This window comes from Hakea prostrata, chromosome 10 (genome assembly GCF_041222555.1).
Source record: "Hakea prostrata isolate BN-2017 chromosome 10, UWA_Hpros_2, whole genome shotgun sequence".
NCBI classification, from domain to species: Eukaryota; Viridiplantae; Streptophyta; class Magnoliopsida; order Proteales; family Proteaceae; genus Hakea; species Hakea prostrata.
In genome coordinates, this window is record NC_142609.1 from 31,189,228 (window position 1) to 31,207,363 (window position 18,136).

The 18,136-nt window shown below is 43.6% G+C and overlaps 1 pseudogene; it reads right to left on the reverse strand.

Annotated features, from left to right (window-relative positions):
- Nucleotides 1-17,298, reverse strand: part of LOC149002470 (26S proteasome regulatory subunit 8 homolog B-like) — a 40,089-nt pseudogene extending 22,791 nt beyond the window's left edge.
- Nucleotides 17,299-18,136: the final 838 nt, after the last annotated feature.

Here is an 18,136-nt window from a genome sequence, read left to right on the forward strand (position 1 = left end):
AATAAAGATGTATTTGCATGGTCTGCTGAGGACATGCCAGGAGTCGATCGGGCCGTCGCAGAGCACAAACTCTGGATAGATCCTAAGGCGAAACCAGTGATATAGAAAAGAAGAAACTTCTCCATTGAAAAATATGAAGCCGTTCGTAGCGAAGTTGAAAAACTCAAGAATTCTGGTTTCATAGAACCAATTGAATGCCCAACTTGGTAATGGTAAAAAAGGCGAATGGGAAGTGGAGGATGTGTACAGACTACACAGATCTTAACAAGGCTTGCCCCAAAGATTGTTATCCGTTGCCTCGGATTGACCTCTTGATAGATGCGACTGCAGGATATGAAACTTTAAGTTTCATGGATGCCTACTCAGGATATAATCAGATCCTTATGAATAAGGAGGATGAGAAGTTTACTGCTTTCATGACTGATCGTGAAAGCTATTATTATAAGGTCATGCCTTTTGGCCTGAAGAACGCAGGAGCAACATATCAGAGGGCCGTCAACAAGATCTTCAAAGAGCTGATAGGAAAGAATGTTGAAGCTTATGTTGACGACATGCTAGTGAAAAGCTCTACAAAAGCAAATCATATTGCGGATTTGACTGAGGTATTCTCAGTACTGCGAAAATATCAAATGAAGCTAAACCCAGAAAAGTGTGCCTTTGGAGTCTCCTCGGGAAAATTTTTGGGCTTCATGGTATCACAGAGGGGAATTGAGGCTAATCCTGCCAAAATACAAGCTCTGGTTGATATGGAGGCTCCCAAAACTGTTCGTGATGTGCAGTGTTTAACAGGGAGAGTTGCTGCTTTGAATCGATTCATCTCCAAGTCTGGAGAAAAATGTTTGCCTTTCTTCAAGGCACTTAAAGACCTGAAGGGCAGCAAGGAAGCAAAATGGACTGAAGAGTGCTAGAAAGCTTTCGAGGAGTTAAAAGAAGCACTTGGACAACCACCGATTTTGTCCAGACTAGAGAAGGGGGAAATATTACAGCTATATCTAGCGACGTCCCTTTCAGTGGTCAGTGCAGTACTTGTTCGTGAAAAAGATAAAAAACAATGGCCGATTTACTATGTAAGCCACATGTTGCTAGATGCGGAGACAAGATATTCACAGATTGAGAAGCAGGCTCTGGCTCTCATGATGGCCGCCAAGAAGCTAAGGCCATATTTTCAGGCTCATCCAATTGAGGTATTTACAACTTTTCCTCTTAGTAAAGTTCTTAATAAACCTGATTTGTCTGGAAGGATGGTGTCCTGGTCAGTTGAACTCAGTGAGTTCCAAGTGAGCTTTAAGCCCAGAACTGCAATTAAGGCTCAGGCATTAGCCGATTTTGTAGTAGAAACTACTGCACCGGTGGAATCCACCATCGAGGATCCCATTATACCAACTGCTTGGGAGGTATATGTGGATGGTTCGAGTAATAAAGATGGAGCAGGAGCTGGAATTCTATTAAAAAGTCCAGCAGGATTTATTATTCGATATGCTTTGAGATTTGCATTTGAAGCAAGTAATAACGAAGCAGAATATGAGGCTCGATAGCTGGACTTCGGTTGTCAAAAGCATTATCTATTGCAGATGTTACTATTTATAGTGACTCTCAACTTATAGTCAACCAAGTCCGGGGGAGTATGGTATTAAAGAACCACGCTTGCGAAATATCAAGAGATAGTGCGGCATTTCAAAACCAATTTCGGAATTTGAAGATATCTCAGATTTCGAGGAATGAAAATTCAGTGGCAAATGAGCTATCCCAACTAGCCAATGCCAAAGAAAAGAATCTAGACCCTTCGGTCTATATTGAAGAGATAACTTTTCCAAGTTATCATGAGAAAGAAATTTCTTATATTGAAGCAGAACGTTGCTAGATGGATCCGATAATCGAGTATCTAAGAGATGACAAATTACCTGAGGATCCCAAAGAGGCAAAGTTGATCAAGATTCGATCAACTAGATTTGTCATTCAGAATGGGAGACTATACAAAAGATCTTATTCTGGACCCCTTATGAGATGTATTGGCCCCGAAGGAGCAAAATCAGCTTTGGCTGAGGTTCATGAAGGAATTTGTGGAGCTCACATGGGTGGACGAGCCCTGGCTCACAAAATTCTAAGACTTGGGTTATATTGGCCTAAGGTCCAAGAGGCTGCTATGGAATATGTTCGTCGGTGTGGCAACTGTCAAATTCACGCTACAGTATCGAAGCGCCCGGCGGAAACCATGACTTCAATTCTAGATCCCATTCCCTTTGCGATGTGGGGAATTGATATCATGGGCAAATTCACCAAGGCGTCAGGCGGACGGGAATATCTGATAGTAGCAATTGATTACTTCACAAAATGGATTGAAGCCAGTGCACTGGCAGCAATTACTAAGAAAAAAATGGAGAAATTCGTGCTTGAATCAATCATATATCGCTTTGGGATTCCAAAGATTATCGTCACTGACCATGGTACTCAGTTCGACTATCCGCAATTTGAGCAATTTTGCGGAACATATATGATCGAGCATCGTATGTCCTCAGTGGCATACCCCCAGAGCAATGGACAGGTAGAGGTTACTAACCGAACGCTACTGGAAGGAATAAAGAGAAGACTCGAAGCTGACAAAGCTTCTTGGGTCGAAGAACTTCATAATGTACTGTGGGCTTATAGAACTACGGTTCGAACACCCACAAGAGAAACTCCATTCAGGGTGGCATATGGATCCGAAGCATTGGCACCAGTGGAGATAATGGCGGGGACATTACGGGATCGTGAGTTCGAGGAAAAAGAAAATGAACAAGGACTGCTTGATAGTCTTGATCTGTTGGACGAAGTTCGGGGAAAAGCAATAGCACGAACTCATCATTATCAAAGAAGGATAGCGTCTCATTATAATACTCGAGTGAAGAATCGTCGGTACTTAGCCGGAGATTTGGTGTTGAGAAACACCCTAGCTTCCTACCCACGTCACCAAAGAAAATTGGACCCTTCCTGGGAAGGACCTTATATGGTTGTGAAACCGGTCGGTTCAGGAGCTTACAGGCTTAAGAACATCAACACCCAGAAAGAGTTGGATCGTTCGTGGAATGCTAGGCATCTCAAAAAGTTTTATCCTTGATGATGATTTCAATTTTGTTCGTGATGTAATCATTTTCAACTCAATCAATGCAATTTTTGGCTTTCAACAAACTATCTTTTGATTGGGGGGCATCATACACCACATTCAAAAACAACATCCAACTATAAGGCATCGGATGAAAATTTGTGTGGGTCCTTCAACACTTATGGAAATTTTTCGGACTTTCTTAAGTCGAGGCATCGGATGAAAATCCGAGTGAGTTCCTTCAAGACTTATTGAATTTTTGAATTATCCTTAAGTAAAGGCATCGGTTTAAAACCCGAGTGAGTTCCTTCTCGACTTATTGTATTTCTCCGGCTCGGTTTAAAACCCAAGTGAGTTCCTTCTCAGACTTATTGTATTTCTCCGGAAATCCTTAAGTAAAGGCATTGTTTCAAACAACTAAGACCTAATTCAACAGCAATTCAAGTGACTAGCAAAGCTCAAGATGAAGTTAATTTCTTATTTCTTCAAAAGATCAAAAGAGGCCAATATCAAAACAATTACAAAAGCTGGATACAATCTTCGGTCAAAAAATAAAGTCATCATAGGTGACTGTTAAGAAGTTATACAAGATCGACGCGACTTTGCTAGAACAAACATATGAGTCAACCATTGGTGTTGATTCAAGGAAAAGAAGAGAAGAAATGAGGATTACAAAAAATATTTCGGTATGCATAAAATCCTCCGCAATTTCATACTCTTTGTCCAGCTTGTCCAGGAGAAGTATGGTCCTCGACCAAACTTGCATTCAAGACGAGCTCGTCATAATTGACTTCTTCCAGGGGAGAATAAACAGGTAATCTTCCAGATAATGCATAATATCTGGATCGGAAGGTGGAGGATCAATCTTATCTTTGGTCCAGTCAAGAGGAGGAATACACAGGTCGGTAAATACTTCAGGATGGCAAACAACACTGTAGGGAGTTGTATCAAAATGAGGATCCTTCCTTAATATTGATTCCCATACTTCGTTCTCACCATCCCGGAACGCCTGCAAGTTATAAGCATTCAGCATATCAACAAAGGGCTTACTGTGTAAATACTTGAAGACGCAGGCTCTGCGAACATCAGTTGGAAGGGATTCGGGCAAAGGACCGACAGCTTGCCTTGGAGGTAATGTCTCAGATCCTTTGGCTCCTGACTTTCCAACTGTTCGCTCCAGTCGTCGGATCTTCTCCCTGGCATCATCCAAGTCCGACTGAAGACGACCAATCATCGAATTCTTTTCTCCCCGCCACCTCCCAAGCTAGTTTCCGAAGGCGAGCAATCTCAAGCATCTTTAGCTTCGAGATTTCCCGAAGCCTGGAAACTTCATTGCTCAACCTCATCGAGCCTAGAAACCGCTTCCACTTGGTTGTGGAAGTTACCGATAAGACTCCTCACAAACAACTTCCGAGTTAAAAAGGAGCAAAAGAGTAATTTTTCATAATCGAAAGATAATGAAGAAAGACTTACATCACCAAGTGACTTCGTAAAGACTTCATCTGGATGTTTGGAAAGAAGCTGCGCTCTCGAAGTCATTCGAGCAGCAGTACACCATTCCAACGCTCGGTCAAACTCGTTTGACACTAATTCAGGCGAAGGATGAGAAGGATGAGCTACATCAAGAGAAGGATGAGCTGCATCACTTGTCACCCGACGGCGCTTCCTGGTGGCAAAATCCTCCAACTCGGAAGGAGAGGAGGAGGATGCCAAACAAGCACTAGAATTGGAAATAGGAGTAGCGCCTGCTGGGACCACACCTTCATCAGATGCCAACATAGTTGCCTCAGATGCCCGAAGAGTCTCCTTCGGGGGTGCACCAACAGTCTCACCAGCAGGGGTGTCGGCAGCGCCATCAACAACGGAGTGATCAAGATCTTCCTGGGAAAGACGAGCAATCACTTCGGGCAAAAGAGGCGCAGGGACGGCATCAATAGAAACTGTGGGAATCTGACTTGAAGATTCACCAACAGCAGTCGCCTTACGCTTGGAGGATTCACTAGCTGAAACCACCTCACTGGCCCCAACCACCGCCGATGGAACGATTTTCTTGCTAGATTTCGCTCTGATAAAGTTCGGGTTGATCTTGGGAGCCACTATGCAAAAAGAAAAGCCATATCAGTACATAATACCAACGACGACAATAAAGAGGGAAAACCCTAGTTCTCTAACACTTCTGAAAAACCCGATTAAATAAACCCCAAGTATTACTGTTGTGTCGTTTACTCAAGGGGGGAAGTGGGGAAAGAGATGAGTAATCAAAAAAATCACTTGTTCAGAAGTTGATAGAGCTGTTGTTGAAGTACGCGGAATACGGGAGCAGGCAGAAGGATGGAATGTCGCTTGAGCACTTTAGAAAATCTAACTTGCAGATGGCAGGATAGATGGAGAGTACCCACGAAGGCTTTAAATAGCCTCAGGTATTAAGACGACGGTTGAAGGCTAAGGACAACCGACGACCTAGATCGAAATGACGCTTCGAAATCCGCAGAAAGCAAGATCAACGGTCGGAGGGATGCCACATGGAAACATGTGGAAACGAGCACTTGATGCAGAGATACCTCCAATCGTCGCACCGCCATTAAAATAATGGATGTATTTCCGATTCATTGGAAATAGTGAATGGTATACAAAAGCAAGAAAACGTTTCAACTTCGCAGAAGGGAAACGTGCGGACTTTGCAATAAATGAAGTAGTGGGGAAGATTAATGCATCTTTCCGAAACGCATCTTCACAATATTTCTACAAGATTATTATTCGGCGAGGAATGTAAAGTTAAGTGATAAGTTTTATCATTTATACTTTGATATTCAAGGCAAGATTTCGGCAAGAGACGGGGAAATGTAAAGGCCAACATGAAAAAGAAATGTCTATTCATTAATAAGAGGGTAAATCTTTACAATAAAAGATAACTCCCTAAGCCTCTTCTTCATTGTTGCTCGAGGGACCCTGTTCGGGAGGACTTTTCTCAGGATCTTGAGAAGAGCCTTCCTCAAGAATGGCATCGGCTGAGTCCTCTACAGCAGCAACTTGAGACTCGGCTTGTGATTTCTCCTCTGGAAGCGCCGGCTCGTCAGCCAGGTATGCCTCATATTGAGGGTCAGCTGGAAAAGGATCATCTTCTTCCCGAGCCCAGTCAAGGAGATCCATGCCAACTTTTCCGAAGACCTCTTTATGGCACACCTCACGAAAGGGAGCAGTATCAAAGGAAGGGATTGATGCGAGAATTCGCTCCCAAACGTCGTTCTGCCCCAAGCGATAAGCTTGAATGTTGTAGGCACCTAGCAGCTCGGAGAAAGGTACGTTGTTCAGGTATTTCCGAACACACTCCTTCCGAAGCTCTGGCTTTATATGCTCGGGCTTGCTAGGGATTGCCAACTTCAGATATTCTTCGTTCTCCCTACATCGGAATTCAAGCCTGTCACCAAACAACGTGGCAGCTGCTTTTTGCTTCCTGGCCTCGCGCTCGGCAGCAGCGGCACGAATCTTGAGCATCAAGGGCTCCTGGGAGACACTTCTTCCTCAGCTTCGCGCTCCTCGGCAGCTGCGGTCGGCCGATCTATTTCGGAATTGGCCTTGGCCAAATTCTCTTCACAGGTTTGCAGCAAGGAGCTGGTGCGACCAACCCGGCTCAATGCTTCCATGTGTTGATAAAAGCTCAACACAGCATTCCTGGGAAGGCGGAAAATATCAAAAGAAGTCATAAGAAATTATGAAAAAATAAGTAAGCAAGAAGACTGGTACCTTGTGGATTCACTAACAAGGGGAATGTCATCCAGGGCTTCAAATTCTTGGCGGTCAGAAGGAGCAAGACTGAGAGAGCTCCACTCTGCAGCTTTCTCAAGATCCCGAGTCAACCTGTCGGTCAGCTTCAGGGTCCACTGGGGGGTGAAGACCTCCTCACAATCCGTTGAAGCTTTGGATTTTTTATGGGAGGAAGCATCAATTGTGTCATGCCTCCTTTTGGTTCGGGCGGAGGAAGAGACATTAGACCTCTCCACCATCGGTTTCTTCCCTTTACCCGAAGCATCAGCCACGGGCCTGATATTCCTGATACCCCTATAAGAGGGGTCGGGAGAGGGAACAGAAGCCTCTTGATCTACAGTCAAGGCTCTGGGTGATTGTTGCTCGGCTGTCGCAACGGCCCTAGCGGCCTTCACTCGCAGGTTCTCAGGGTTCATTCTTGGAGGCACTGCAAAGAAGAATGACAAGAGTCAGAATTAAAGACATATCACTTCAGTAAAATTAAAGAATGGTGGTTAGAAGCTCACAATGAGCCAAGCCCCAGTATTGAAGAATGGAGTTATACTCCACTTCAAGTCCATGTATCTCTTGATACCATGGAATGGATTTGATCTTCCTGACGGCCGCCTCGTCTTCCCTAGATAAGGGAAGACCTCGGTTATTCTCGGAAGAAGAAGTACGCCTCCTCCAGGCGGTTGGGAAGTTAAGATATGATGGAGGCGCTCGACAGAAAAAGTATTGTTCGCACCATCTTTTGTGGTTAGAAGGGCAAGTTCCTTTAACAAGGATGCTGCCCCTCCAATCAAGTTCAGCCTTATTGCGTTTGGACAGAAAAACCCATCCGGGAGGATGGGAGATAGAAAGAACATGAAAATGTACAAAGAGAGAAAGAGATGGCATAATGCCAAGTTCAAAACACAAACCCAAGAAGCCGACGATGAGACGCCAGCTATTGGGAAGGAGCATTCCGGGACAAATGTCCCAATGATTCAAAACTGCAGAGAACAAAGGATTAAAAAAGGGAAAGTGAACCCCGCTTTCCAGTGCATCTATATACAGAGAAAATTCACCCGAGTGGTTTGAATCAACCCTCTCATCAGGGTGGGGAGCCCTAACCTGATAAGAGGAAGGAAAATCAAAATCTTGGATGGCTGAAAGAAGGGTTTCCTCATTATAAATGGAGGGAACAGAGCCAGGTCCACCATCGGACCTGGAAGTTTGAGGCTGCCTAGAAGACTCGACAATCTTGGAAGATCCAGACTCGAGGAGGGCAGGAGGAGTTTCGGTTTTTCTCTCTAAACCTTTTTGAGAAACTTCAGCAAACTCGCGCCAGAGGACAGTTAGGGTTTTGTCATCATTATCCGACTATTCGGGAGCAGGAGAAGCAAAAGCCTCACTGCTATTACCAACACTGGGTACCAGAGAAGCCCCGTCATCCGCCATTACTTGTTTCAGTAAACTACAAAAAGAAAAAGACCAGTAAACTTACTGATTCAGTGAGGCAGAAGCTTGAGAGCAAGAAGGCGCGAAGCAGACAAAAAAGGTTCAAATTCCAGACAGGAAGAATGAAACCTATGAAGACAACGAACCGCTTTTAAAACCCCCACACGAGTGTTCGGGAATCTGAACGATCGAGATTGATTCAAAATCAACGATCAAGATTGAAAGACGTTTTGAAAATTTGAACTCACGAATCCGAAATAAGCGTTCGGAAACCGTCGCTTGGATGACGTGAGCCACGACAGATTGACTGCAAGGAGACACGTGGCCTTACACTCACAACGCTCGAGGAAAAGTGACCACCGCATTAAATGTGATATGACATTTAATGAAACACGCAGAGATTATCGCTGACAAAGAACCCAGTTAAAAACCAAGCCCTCGGGATCGACCGAACGCTTGGTCTGGGGGGCTCGTGATACGGAGAAATTATGATCATACCGGATTCATACCTGGTCCGACCCTCGACCACGGTCGAGACGGAGGGAACCAACTCGCTCCTGAGAGAACCGGATCCAGAAGATGGTTTGCTGAAGAAGAAAGCTTATTCGGCTACAAGCGTGCCCTAATCCTACTTATGGATTAGGGTAATTACCCTAATGATGGCAAACTCGAATTGACGGCTGCGGATAATCATTATCGAAGGGATAATCATCACATAACCTAAAGGTTATCTCAGGAGTCCTCTACTAGTCCAAACTAGTAGAAGTCTATTGCTCAACGGATCTAACTATTAAGATCCGACGACTACCCGAAGAAAGCTCAAGTGCATCCAACGAAGGAGATTCGAAGGTACACTCTATATAAACCTCACTACCATACGAGGTGAGAGGAGAAAAAACACACAATCTAAGACTCAGGTTCAGATACATACTGATAGACTTAAACTATCAGCGCTCTGCGTATCTAGATCACATTTCCCAATTCTTCGTTCCTTAGCTATGTGCTTCTAGCAGAGCCATTTGTGATTAAGTTCATCAACTGACATAGCCTTCGGAGGTGGACTCCCGACCCCAGCGGTCGGGCCACATCTGACGCTTTCGTTTTGCAGGTCATCACGAGGAGATCTAAGGGCTGAGCAGATTTTGGACGCATCACTAAGTTAGAAAACTAGTTTTTAGATTTATAAAAGAAAACCAGAGAGAAGATCATTTAGTTATTTATTTTGCTTCCGCTGAACTCGATATTACTTTTGATTCTTGATTTTCCCTCTTTCGTTCGTTCTTGGATATTTATTGGAGTATTTGGATTCCTGTAACCTTTTTATTAATTATTGCACTATTCTTGCTCTTGATTATCTGTATAATATTTATTATTGTTGATAGACTAAAACCATGGATCCTGTGATGGTTCGCACCCACGGGTTGTCGGGCGGTTATCCGGGCCCGGCGGGCGGGGTGTGACACACCCAGCCTGTATCCTATCTGGCATACCCGGGATGTGATCCACAGCCCGAAGATCCAGATCGAGCGACCATGCCTCCCACATACACGATAACATAATCATGAACAATATAATTAATGTATAAAGTAAACAATAAATAGATCAACTGAATGAGAAAAGAGTAATTAATCAGAGTGCGGAAACATTAAGTAACAACTTCTAAGTAACAAAGTCTCAAGAGAAAGAGTGATCAGAAGTCACTCCTTCACAATCAACGGAACAGTGATGAATCAAGTTAAGTTACACCCAGTGTTATGAACAAATCCATAGGAACTAGAGAGAGAATATCCAAATGATTACAATCATCCAGGGAAATGGGGCCTACACATAGGTTTCCTCTATCCTAATGATATCCTCTTCGAAAGTATGGATGAAGTAAACCCAACATGGCCGCTCCCTCACTAATGTGGGGCTAACCCTGGTACGCACTATAATCCTCCTCGGTATAGCAATCCTAACTCTCCGCGTAGCCATCACCCGAAGGGTAGTATGCGGGATCATAGCTCGGGTCATAGGATGTGCCATCAAGGTCTTCTGTACCTGCAGTATAATCTAACAAATTGCACAAAAGGAATGAGTTCAAAAGAACTCAGCAAGGCAAGTCATTTCATAATCCACAATTCATTCAACACAAGTCAAAATAGGATGCAATATGATATGAGACAATGATGAATGATGATTCTAACCTTAAGTATGCTAGTCTCTAAGGTAGACATGCTTTAAGTCATGGCACCATACTTCTCTGGGTCGTCAGTCACTCCCCCTCAATCATAAGATATCTTGGGTCTGCCCGAGGAAGTTCGGTAAAGTCATCTCAAAACCATGGTTGGGGATTTAGTCACCACTCTCTCACATCACCATTTGGCATAAGTACTGGCACATGTCACAGTAAATCCTAGCCCAATGCAAGTCATCTACTCAGTCATATCATGTCAGATCCAGATACATCCATTCCTCGCCCCCGACAGTCCTTTCCGGTATCCTTCACACTAGAGTTAGCGTAATCCTGGATTACGGACTCATCAACCCTATTGGTCATCCACATATAGTAAACGGGAAGCTCTCACGTCCTCTCACAGGTTGGTTACCGGTCTTGAGCGCCCATGAGCCCAACTCTATCCATATGCAACCCTACCAATAAATGTCCCCTTTCGAGTATCCGCAATATAGTTCAAGTCCTCTCACGGAGTGGGTACCGGTCTTGAGCGCCCTTCAACCATATTCTACCACGGGTTGTTCGGTCTTAATACCCTTCCGATTGGGGTCTGATACAACAACGGAAATCCTAACCATACACCTAGACAATCCTATACATGTCATCCAATAACCCGGAAAAGCGTCGATGGACACCTTCAGGGAATATCTCATACTACTCCCTCCAATGTCCAAGACAGAAGTGTCGAAAGGACACCTCTCAATCCCAAGTCATACGTAGTCAATCACAATCTCAATCTCATCATATTATACTAAATCAATAATTCGTCATATAAACAAATACATATCATAACATGATTGATCATACATGAATCATAAAGTAAAACTGAGCATGATACTCTAAATGATATATACATTCTATTACTGATAAGAAAACACATAACAATCATGTTTAGTAAAGGATTACTCATATGATCATAACCAATAAGTTCCCATAACGTAAGCATGTTGGTATAATTAACATACTTGAGTTAACGATTGTCCTTACCTTAATCAAGTTGTAAATAGATTCAATGATTACCAAGTATGGTCCCAAAATCAGTGTTGATACCCTAGATAATCATACAATTAATGTCAAGAGAGAAAACAATTGAATTGAGGTTCAAACGGTTCAAATTGGCTGAGTATAGGGCCTTAACAACTCTTGGTTGACTGGCTTTGTCGACTGTCAGTCGACCAAGCAGTCGACCAAGACTTGTTATCTTCAAAACAGCAATGGAAACTTGATCCGAAACTGCCCTTCCGATTCTCCGATCGTCATAAAATTTGGAGGGAATGTTTATAACAGTAAGAGGATACTACACACTAATTTTCATGATGATCCAACGGTTCAATCAAAAATACCCAAATCGAATTTTAGGTTCTATATGATGCTTAGCAAGAATTAAATTGGAACTTATAGAAATTGAAAGGGATGATAAGAATCAATCAAATGAGTGCTAAGAATCAAGCTAGAATCTTAATTTCATTACAGCCTAAGCTTATCATGCATCTACATATCAGATTAGAATCAAAATAGGTTAGATTGAATAGAATCAAAGTGATGGAGTGCAATTAATCTCATTTGAATCATAGCATAGCAAGAGTGGGGGAGGATTAAGAAATTGAAAAGGGGGGAAACTCACGGTTAAGTGTTTGCAAGGTTGCAGCACTTCATCCATGGTTTCAAGATCATTAATTGATAGAAATATGAATAGATTAGAAGAGGAATAGAAGAAATCATACCTTGAGTTGATGATTAGTGTATACAATAAAGAATGGAGTCAAAGATCTTCCCAAACATCAAGGAGTAGCCCAAGAGAGTGTCCAACCTCGAGCTCTGGCGTGCAAATGATTAGTTTAGGTCCTCATTCACGAGTTCCAAATAGGTAGGGGCAAAATGGGAAGAGATTTAGTGTAAACTCGAATTCCATTACTCTTGGTCGACTGGCTGGTCGATTGTCAGTCGACCAAGCACTCGACCAAGCTATGACAGCTACTTCAGGAGTGGATTCGGAAGGCTATACAGGGTCAAATCGAGCGGGGTTTTCTCCTACAAGTCAATCAACAAGTCTAGTTTCAGAAAATACCTTCGGATTGATCACAGGGTTCCGGGAAGTGATTCAACTAATTCAATCTTCATCGATGCGCAGATTTTTACTCAACACTAACAAGGTGCACAAGTGAGGGGCATCATTGTCAATGTCCATAGGCTCAGCATCAAGCATCGAATCATCCACTAAGAGGGCCCACAGGTCTCTTCTACCACCACTTTGGGTCTTCGGACCTGCAACAGAATAAAATCCGGGCCGGGTCAGGGTTAGGATAAGGCCGGATTTTACATTATCCCCCCCCCCTTAAAAGAAATTTCGTCCTCGAAATTGGAAGCGTACCTGTGCTTCCAAAAAGATGAGGAAACTTCTCTCTCATGTCTTCTTCTTTCTCCCATGAGGCTTCTTCCGGGTATGGTTTTTCCACCGAATCTTCACCAAAGGGATGGTGCGATTCCGCAGTTGCTTGTCCTTTTTATCAAGAATTTCGGCTGGTCCTTCATCATAAGAAAGATCGGCACTGAGCCCTTTGGGAGCTTGCTGTAATATATGCTCTGTGTTCTCTATGTACTTTCGGAGCATAGAAACATGGAACACACTGTGAACTCCAGCAAGGGATGGGGGCAATGCCAAGCGATAGGCAACAGGTCCACCTTCTCCAAGATCTCATAAGGTCCAATGAAGCGAGGGCTAAGCTTTCCTTTCACATTGAATCTCGTTACCCCTTTCATAGGTGACACTTTAAGGAAAACTTTTTCTCCAATTGGAAACTCTAGATCGGTCCTTCTCTTGTCGGCATAAGATTTCTGTCTTGACTGCGCAGACTTAATTCTTTCTCTAATCATGTCGACCATTGCACTTGTAGCTTCAATCATTTCCGGACCTAAGACTTTTCTTTCACCTATCTCAGTCCAATACAAAGGTGTCCTACAAGTTTAACCGTACAAAGCTTTGAATGGAGCCATGCCTATTGTTGCTTGATAACTGTTGTTATAGGCAAACTCCACTAAAGCTAAGTGTTCATCCCAATTTCCACCCATGTCCACCACACAGGATCTAAGCATATCCTCTAAGATTTGAATTGTACGCTCAAATTGTCCATCAGACTGTGGATGATGGGCTGTACTTAGATTCAATTGGGTTCCCAAGGCTTTCTACAAACCATTCCAAAACCTTAAGGTGAACCTAGGATCACGATCAGAAACAATACTCACAGGCACTCTGTGTAGACGAACCACATTGTCCACATAAAGTCTAGCTAGCTTATCCAAAGTGTAAGTGATCTTCATAGGAATGAAATGGGCTGATTTGGTCAACCTATCGACGATCACCCACACAGTGTCATTTCCCTTACTTGTCCGCGGCAAGCTAGTCACGAAGTCCATGGAAATATCTTCCCACTTCCAGCTAGGAATAGGAAGGGGCTGAAGCAATCCGGACGGAGGCTGACAAACGGCTTTCACACATTGACAAGTCTCACACCTAGCAACGAAGTCTTCAACATCCGCTTTCAAACCATTCCACCAAAAATGTTCCCTTAAGTCTTTATACATTTTGGTACTTCCAGGGTGTATTGTAAAGATCGACTGGTGTGCTTCTTTCAATATTTCCTTCTTGATTTCATCAACATTAGGCACACATAGTCTACCTCTAAACAATAAAGTACCATCTAAAGATGTACTAAAGGCAGGGTCCATTTCTGAATTCGAAGCGATCTTTTCAATCTTCTCTTTCAACTCAAGATCAGAATTTTGCAAGGCAACAATGCGGTCTCTAAGGGTGGATCTTGCCGTCATGGCATAAAGGATACAATCCAAACCCTCAGGAACCACTTCCAAACTAAATCTTTCCATTAACAAAAGCAAGGGCCGATTCAAAGCACACAAGCTCAAATCCTTCCTTTGATCTTTCCTACTAAGAGCATCCGCAACTACATTTGCTTTGCCTGGGTGATACTGAATGTCACAATCGTAGTCAGAAACCAACTCCAACCATCTTCTTTGTCTCATATTCAGCTTTTTCTGGGTGAAGAAGTATTTTAGACTCTTGTGATCTGTGAAAATAGCGATTTTCTCACCGTACAGGTAATGCCTCCAAATCTTTAAAGCAAAAACAACGGCGGCAAGCTCCAAGTCATGAGTGGGATAATTCCGCTCATAATCTTTCAATTGCCGAGAGGCAAAAGCCACAACCTTGCCATGTTGCATCAACACGCAACCCAAACCGATCTTGGAAGCATCAGTGTAGACTGTTAGGTATAGTTAACACCGGGGCGCTTGTCAATCTAACTTTCAGCTCCTCAAAATTCTTCTCGCAGACTTCGGTCCAAATGAACTTCTCTTCTTTTCTAGTTAGCTTAGTCATAGGGGCAGCCAACCTAGAAAAATTCTCAATAAATCTCCGATAGTATCCAGCCAATCCAAGGAAACTTCTTATCTCAGTCACGGTCTTTGGTCTTTCCCAATTGGTAACGGTCTACACTTTTTCTAGGTTAGCACGAATACCTTTGGCTGAAACAACATGGCCAAGGAACACTACCCTTGAGAGCCAAAAGTCACACTTGCTAAATTTAGCATAGAGTTTCTTTTCTCTCAACCTTTGCAATGTGAAGTTCAGGTGCTTCACATGCTCTTCCTCGTTCTTCGAGTATATCAAAATGTCATCAATGAAAATGATTACAAACTTATCGAGCACATCGTGAAATACCCGGTTCATGAGGTCCAAGAACACAGCAGGAGCGTTGGTTAGACCAAAAGGCATGACTTTGAATTCATAATGTCCATACCTTGTCCTGAACGTAGTCTTAAAGATATCACTAGACTTCACTTTCAACTGGTGATACCCAGACCTTAAGTCAATCTTTGAGAACACAGCCGCACCTTTCAACTGATCAAACAGATCATCAATCCGGGGCAGCGGGTATCTATTCTTAATCGTCAGCTTGTTCAACTCTCGGTAGTCAATGCACAGACGCATACTACCATCTTTCTTCTTGACGAACAAGACCGGAGTTCCCCAGGGCGACACACTTGGCTGCACAAAACCTCTATCCAAGAGTCCATTCAACTGAGTTTGCTACTCCTCAAGCTCGGTAGGCGCCATCCTATATGGAGCCTTAGACACCGGAGATGCTCCAAGAATCAAGTCTATGGAGAACTCAACCTCTCTATCAGGGGGTGGTCCTGATAGATCGTCTGGAAACACATTAGCAAAGTTACAAACAACACTGACATCTTCAAGTCTCTTCCTTTCCTTGACTTTGTTTCCAGATGAAGCATCTTCCACCAAAGCGTGGACTTGCATTAAAGCGGTCAAGGTCTTCTTGCTCACTCTTCCCTTCTTTCCTTGGAACTCGAAAACTAAGTTCCCATCCAATCGAAACTGGATTTTCTTAGAAGAGCACAAGATCACAGCGTTGTAGGATGTCAACCAGTCAATTCCCAAGATGACATCGAAGTCCTTCATATCGAACAACACTATATTTGCCTTCAAGTTCAACCCACAAACAAGAACAGGACATTCCTCTAACACTTTATCTAGTTTAACAGCAGACCCAACAGGGGTACAAATTGACAAACAACTAGATAAACATCTGGGTGTCAGGTTAGTCTTTACAGCAAAAGTAGATGAAATGAATGAATGAGATGCACCCGTATCAAACAACACAAATGCTGGAAAAGAGGCGACTAACAATGTACCTATTACAACTTCATGGCAAGGGTCCTGCTCAGTACCGGAGATGCTAAATACTCTGCCAGAAGGAGGGGCAGGGGCAGGAACAGAAGCGGGAGCACTTCTCACAGTAGGAGCAGAAACACTCGGCACGGGGGACTTTTTCGGACACAAGCGAGCAAAATGTCTGGGCTACTTGCAAAGGAAGCACACAGAATCTCTTTGTCCAACAGGGGCGGCTGCCAAAGGGGGTCTCTGAAAAGCAGGCCGAGGGGAAACCACACCAGGCCGGGGAGGCTGCACAAATCCCGTAGGTCGAGCTCCACTATATTGTCCACGAGGGCCCACAGGAGTAGTACTGGAACTCTTACCCACACTCCTAGGCTAGAAGGCAGGAGTGGGATATGGTGAAGGCCTCACAAACTGACGCTCGGTGCGATCCACAAGACCGGGATGTCTAGGCTGCGACGGCCTCTGAACTCGAGCATTTTCTCTTTCCGCTTCTTCTAGCTTCTTTGCATTCTGAACCACCTGAGGTGTAACTCTCAAGAGGGAGAAGGGTGAGGTACATCTTTAGAGATGGCCGCAGTCCTTTGAAGAATTTCTTTGCCTTCGCACTATCAGGTTTCATCGAGTCAGGGGCGAAAAAGAATAACTCTTCAAATTTCTGCTGGTAGTCCAGCATAGCAAGGGAACCTTGGGCCAATGCCATAAATTCAGACTCCTTGGCATCTTTCACATCCTCGGGAAAACAATTCTTACAGAAGGCTTCCTTGAATATTAGACAGCACCACCATGGAGGGTTTCAAGAATAGGGCGGGAAGAAGTCCACCATGCGTCCGCTTCCTGCTAAAGCTTCTGCTTGGCGAAGAGCACTTTCTGAGCATCTGAACACTGCAAGTTCCGGAAGGCCTTTTCTAGTTCCCTTAGCCATCTTTTAGGGAACATAATGTCCTTAGATACACCAGTAAAAGATGGCACCTGCAGTTTCAAGAAACTCTCCATCAGCCAGGTATGCGGGGTTCCTGTGAACCTCTCCACATACGAGGCCGCCAAGCCAGCACTGCCAGACCCACTAGCACGGTTTTCTTCTCTCAAGTTCACAAAACCAGCCATCATCTGGTTAAACTGAGCTTGCTGCTGTTGCATCATGTTGGTCATGACACTTGCAATGTCCTTGAAGCTTCCAATGTCAGGGGCACTAGGGATGCCATTGGTAGTATGGCTGTCCTCCTGGGTCTGTTGGTCAGACCCTCCAGCAGGTGTCTCCTCATTTCCGGCACTACCGGAGCCGACAAGACGACTTCTTAGTAAAACCATTCTGCAAAAGAACATTGACCACATCGAGATACGAATATTCATCAAAACAACTTGACCATATGATTAAAGTGCTCAAATTATACATAGATTCATCAATATAATAAGCAAATAACCAAACATTGGTCAAAATCCAAAAATTTTCCTCAAAATCTCATTTTTCTCACTTTCTATAGCCTTGGTCGACTGGCTGGTTGACTGTCAGTTGACCAAGCAATCGACCAAGCCATGACAGTAACGAAAAATCAGGCTTTTAACTTCATTTCTCCTTCATTTCTCATTTCTAACTCGTTTTTCTTGTGGAGGGGCTCTGGAGAACGCATTATCAAACACTTCTAAGCAGATTCCAAGTGGTTAGAGGCTTCCACATCATCAAGACATCAGGCCTTGTTCAACCAAGTAAGTAAATCACTATTCATCATCTTCTCAAGTAGTTTCTTTACTTAGATTTCTCAAAATACCATGCTAAACTTGTTGTTCTAGGATAGAAATAGGTTCATGCATGCTTAGAAACAAAATCCCATAGTTTACATGCAACAACAACGCTTAAACAACAAGCAAACATGAATTTTCAACTTGATCTCACGAACGTAGCCGAAAGTTTCCAAAATTAGAAAATTTTCGTTTTCTCCCAAAC